This window comes from Petaurus breviceps, unplaced genomic scaffold, assembly GCF_028583685.1.
Source record: "Petaurus breviceps papuanus isolate PSGF00001 unplaced genomic scaffold, PetGlider_PUasm1.0 164, whole genome shotgun sequence".
Classification (NCBI taxonomy): domain Eukaryota; kingdom Metazoa; phylum Chordata; class Mammalia; order Diprotodontia; family Petauridae; genus Petaurus; species Petaurus breviceps.
Window position 1 is genome coordinate 13,684,986 of NW_027185735.1, and position 5,284 is coordinate 13,690,269.

The 5,284-nt window shown below is 38.2% G+C and overlaps 1 pseudogene; it reads left to right on the plus strand.

The window, feature by feature from the left end:
- Positions 1-446: 446 nt before the first annotated feature.
- On the plus strand, positions 447-1,212 carry LOC138156980 (proteasome subunit alpha type-4 pseudogene; annotated as a pseudogene).
- The last annotated feature ends 4,072 nt before the right edge of the window (positions 1,213-5,284 follow it).

Sequence of the window (5,284 nt, forward strand, 5' to 3'; positions counted from 1 at the left end):
TTTGATACAGTAAATAAAACAAAATAAAAAGATAAAGAACTGATCCACATGTAAAAGCATTATACAAATGTTGTGACAGATTTGGGTGTTGTCTTGGACATGTGGCAGGTTATATTGGGGGGGGGTACACAAAGAGGCTTGTAATAAATAGAAATAAAGGTACATTTTCCCTAGTTTTACATATTCAGCAAAACATAAATTTGAATATCCAGTTTTTAAATCTCCTGGGTTACCAACTGAAAGCTTATTAACTTTAGCAAATCAGTTTGGGATTTTTTGGTCCAATTAAAGGGACTTTGAAATTAAGGATTGCAGCGGACACATGACACGGCCCCAGCTGAGCAAGTGAGCAGCATCACTTTTAGAGAACCCCAAACCTCAGTACCCCCATAGGAATAACATAAAATAATATAAAATAAAATATATATATATTATAAAATAATATAAAATAAATATCTCGAAGATATAACTCAAGGACCACTATATTTTCACCAGAAGGTTGTTTGTACCAGGTGGAATATGCCATGGAAGCTATTGGACATGAAGGTACCTGCTTGGCAATTTTAGCAAATGGTAGTGTTTTGCTAGCTGCAGAGAGACACAACATCCACAAGCTTCGAGATGAAGTCTTTTCAAACTCAATGAGAATATGGCATGCAGTGTGGCTGGCATAACTTCTGATGCTAATGTTTTAACTAATAAACTCATTGCTCCAAGGTACTTATTACAGTATCAAGAGTCTAATCCTTGTGAGCAGTTGGTTACAGCACTGTGTGATATCTAACAAGCTTATACACTGTTCGGAGGAAAATGTTCTTTGGTGCATCATTGCTGTACATTGACTGGAATAAGAATTATGATTTCCAACTGTATCAGAGTGACCCCAGTGGAAATTATGGAGGCTGGAAGGCCACTTGCTTTGGTAATAATAGTGCGGCAGCTGTGTCAATGGTAAAGCAAAACTACAAGGAAGGAGGAATGACTTTGAAGTCAGCACTTGCTTTAGTGATTAAAGTGATCAATAAAACCATGGATGTTAGTAAACTTCTGCTGAAGAGGTTGAAATTGCACAATTAAGAAGAGAAAATGGAAAGATGACAATAAGAGTTTTAAAACAGAAAGAAGTGCAACAGTTGATTAAGAAACATAAAGAGAAAGAAGCAAATGCAGAATGTGAGAAGGAAAAAAGAACAGAAAGAAAAGGATAAATAGAATCTGAAATCTGAACTTTTAAAAAAATAAATAATGTTAGGGCTCCTTTTCAGCTTAAAAAGCTGCTCTTAAAATTCCATACCAAGGAAGCCTTGAGCCTGGCTTTTCTTAGTATCTTCAGTGAGGAAATAGGACATAACTAAATGGATGGGGTCCTTGTCATCCTGTGCCCCTCAGTACTTTGCTATAATGATGATTATTCCTCATAGATGTCTGCTTTTTCGAATAAAACTTGGAAAGGAAAAAAAAAAGAAATTAAGCATTTGTAATGGGAATGTACATTTTTAAGATCTTCCCTGCCCCTAGGCTTAAGTGCACCTGGAGCCTGTGGTGGGAGGCTTGTTTTTCAGGAGATATTTTGTGATTGGGCAAAGAAAGTAGTTACATTCTCTGAGCCAGGAGAAGGCTATGTAAGCACTGATAGGAGGCTTTGCTTTGGGGCTCACTTTAAGAGGTGTTGTGTGATTTGACCACATGAGTCTCTAGGAAGCCATTGAGAGCCCACTGGCTTTGAAAACCCAGATGTTGATGCTTCCCTTTCTGGTAACTGTGATTAGGTATGGATGTATGTAATGGTTGGGCAGTTTGGAGCCTGTCTGCTGAAATGTTCTTGTAACTTATGTTTGTAACCTCTGTATATTCTGAAGTTCGGGGTGCTGACCTTTTCCCTCTGAACTAGGTAAACGATATATGTTTGAATGACTAAAGTAAGTTTGTTAACCCATTTTGAGTTGCTTTCCTTTAGCAAAGCAGATCTAAGAAACTGTGTTGGCAGCCACCCTGGGGATGCTGGGGTGCATGCTGCTACAGCATTGCATTCTGAAGGTCAGTTGGCCAATAAATGGTAGTTATTATAAAACGAATATCCTGAGTTTTAATACTTATTTCTTCAATACAGCTATCATTGACCTGAAATAATTTTATTCTTAGTTAAGGTACTTTCTACTCTGTTGTCATTCCAACAAATCTCATCATGTACTACAAGTAGATCTCCTATTTCCAGTTTTTGTACACACTTCAGCTAGACTATTTGTAAAGGCCAGAGAGTCCATTGATTTCTCATTCCATACTAAATATCTAGTATTATTTCAGGAGAACTCACTATGAACTGATTAGGCTCCTCTTGGGGCTTGAGCACATATCACTACATTATGGTGAACAAAATACATCCATTTCAGGGTTTTGGCAAGACCATGAAAGTTGGTGCCTAGATTTCCTCCAACAGGGCCATAAGTATGGAAGATACATTATAATTTGCCTTATTCTCAGCCTGAGAACTTCCATGGATATTAACCATAGGTTAGTTGGGATTGATGAAACATTATTCAAACTGTTAGACCACTATTGATGAGTAAGGCCAGCTGGTCATTCAAAATATCCTGAACTTCAGAGCATGCTCTGTCCCACTTCCTTGGCCTCTTAGACAACTCACTCCTTAGTGGGTACGGGAGTATCCTCATGTAGTCTCCTCTTGAGGAAATGTGTGGCATTCTCCCAAGCCCATACAGAGCAGATTCAATAACCAGCCTGTACAGAGTAGCACAGTCCATCATTGCCTCTATGGATGGCACCTACGATGCTCTTAACATACTTCATCCATGTTCAAGCACAATTCACTATAACATCAGCAGTCAGATTTAAGACAAGAAGGAATAAGAGGATCGAAGGCTAGAGTGCTCATGGATCTTTCTGTGAGTTCCTCACATAGCATATCTTTAGGGAAGATATCATGCTCATAATGGCCATTCAGATCAGTCTTAGCACATATCTTCAATAATTTATTTTTCAGGATGTTCCTCTACTAGAACACCCTATAGAAAAATCATGTCTCTCTACTATTGCTGATGATTGAGGATGATAAGAACAGTAAAAGTGCTATTGAATTTGTAGCGCTTTACAAACTTCCCATGAAATGAGTCCCTTGATCACTATCAATTGACAGTGGTATCCCAAATCATAGGACAAAGTCTCTCAATAGTCTTCTTGGAACAGTCACAGCCTATTTTAACAATAGGATAAGTCTCAACTAATTGAGAAAATAGAAACACAATAACAAGAACATATTCTTGCTTATACCATTTAGCTATTTGAATAAAATCAATCCAAATGGTAACAAAGGACCCCCAGGGAAGGGGCTCTGTGCTCTCCTTATTTGGACTGACTTCTCAACATTATATGCCATGCATATAGGACATGTATGGCAATACTGTTGAAATATTGAAGGAAATTTTGGAGTATACCAATCAACGTCAGCAGAAACAACCAATTTTTCTTTGCTCACATGTAATACCCCATGGAGCATATGAGTAAGGTGAGGAAAATTCACCTTAGGTGCAACCACATCACAGATGATCTGGGTGCAAAAAGCCTCCTGTCAGCTTCCAGGTCCCCACCCCCCCCTTCTCTTTTTCCCCAGTTCTGGGGCTGATGTAACCCTTGCAAAATCTTGTAGGCTGTGTAATGTATGTCGGGAAGTAGTAAAAGGAGATAACAAGTGGACAGCCTAAGGAGTCTGCCAGGGCATTTTCAGCAGTAACTTCATGGTGTACACTTTAGTGAGCAGCACATTTAGCTATACTGGGAAAAAGATGAGACTAAAAGGGATAGGACCCTGTTCAGAGTGGACGAGACAATGATCATAGACACCAGACAGAAGGTGTTTAGCTGTTTAACTTACTTCATGTTTTTCCTCTGTCAAAGACTTTTAGACTGGAGAAGACATAAAAAAGTAAATATTGGGAAAATGATACCCAAGACAAGTAAGGAGATAGTAAAAATACATCTAGCTTCTATTGATGATTTCTGGGCATTTGTCCCCAAATACCTACCTCTTTTGTTCCTGAAAGACTTTGTAGATGTGTTTGCTAAGTCATGGTCATTCATTGTTTGTTTTTTGTTTGTTTTTGCTTTTTGGAGGGCAATTGGAGTTAAGTGACTTGCCCAAAGTCACACGGCTAGTTTTTGTGTTAAGTGTCTAAGGCCAAATTGGAACTCAGGTCCTCCTGACTCCAGGCTGGTGCTCTATTCACTGCGTCACCTAGCTGCCCCAAATTGTCATCAATTTTTAAACAATTGTGGAGAATGGGAGAGGTATTACACTCAAAAATCATTTATTAAGTGTCTATTATGTTCCAGATACTGTGCTGACAATCCTTAACTAAATGTGGAGAAGGGAAAATACTGTCCCAATTTTTAAAAACGGTAAGAGAATGGAGTTAGCAAACCATTAGTCAAGGAATGTGACTTTTGTTATTGGAAAAATCTAGAATATAGGGAGATATTTAGCAAACATATAGATAAGGAAGCAATGATGACAGAGAACCAGCATGGCTTCATCAAGAACAGGTCTTAGAGGATTTATCTTACTTTCTTTTTCATCAGGATGGACAAAGGGAATGCCATGGTTATAATTTACTTTTGTAAACTATGTAGATGACATGCATAGTCTCTTACTCTATTCTTATGGAAAAAGATGTAAAGATATGGGCTTGTATTGTTGTTGTGATTTATCCTTTGTTCTCCAAGAGGACCATGACATCAGTGAGATGATGACATGACTTGAAGTTGACTTTGATTTGAGTGAGGGCTATGCAAAGTCACTAGTATCACTTTCTCCTCCAGAGCCATCTGGGTCCAGTGGCCAGATATTGGTTAGATGATAATATAATAAGGTAGATTCTAAACTGGTTGAATGACCCTACCCAAAGAGTAGTAGAGGGAGGGAGAAGAAATAATAATTTATACAGCACCTTCTATATGCCAGGTACTGTGCTAAGCACATAAAAAACCCAATATTATCTCATTCAATCCTCATAACAACCCTTCAAGGTCATTTCTATTATTATCTACATAAATATCTGAGGCCGTATTTGAACTCAGGTCTTTTTGACTCTGGGCCCAGCCACTCTATTCACTGAGTTGGCAGCTGCCTCTTATAGTGTTTCATGATTCTATGTAAGCTCAGAAGAAAGTCTCTAGTGGAGTGCCCTAGAAGTATGACCTTGTCCCTGTGCTTTTTAATATTTTTATCAATAACTCAGATAAGTAAAAAATGACATGCTTATCAAATTTA